Here is a 229-nt window from a genome sequence, read left to right on the forward strand (position 1 = left end):
CACCCCCAGCCAGGTGGGACCCTGGTGGCTCTGAGCTCCAGGTGGGATTCCTGGTTGGAAGCAGAGAATGCTGGGGGGGGACTTTTGGGGTGCTGCTCCCTAGAGCACTGCATGGAGCCTGACTCTCGCCTCTCTGCTGCAGGATGCCCGCTGACATAGGCAGCTGGTCTGCCCGAACCACGAGTTGAACCTGAGCTGCCAGCCTCGGGGCCGCCGGTCGGCCCTGCTG

This window comes from Pterocles gutturalis, unplaced genomic scaffold, assembly GCF_000699245.1.
Source record: "Pterocles gutturalis isolate BGI_N339 unplaced genomic scaffold, ASM69924v1 scaffold28173, whole genome shotgun sequence".
Classification (NCBI taxonomy): Eukaryota; Metazoa; Chordata; class Aves; order Pterocliformes; family Pteroclidae; genus Pterocles; species Pterocles gutturalis.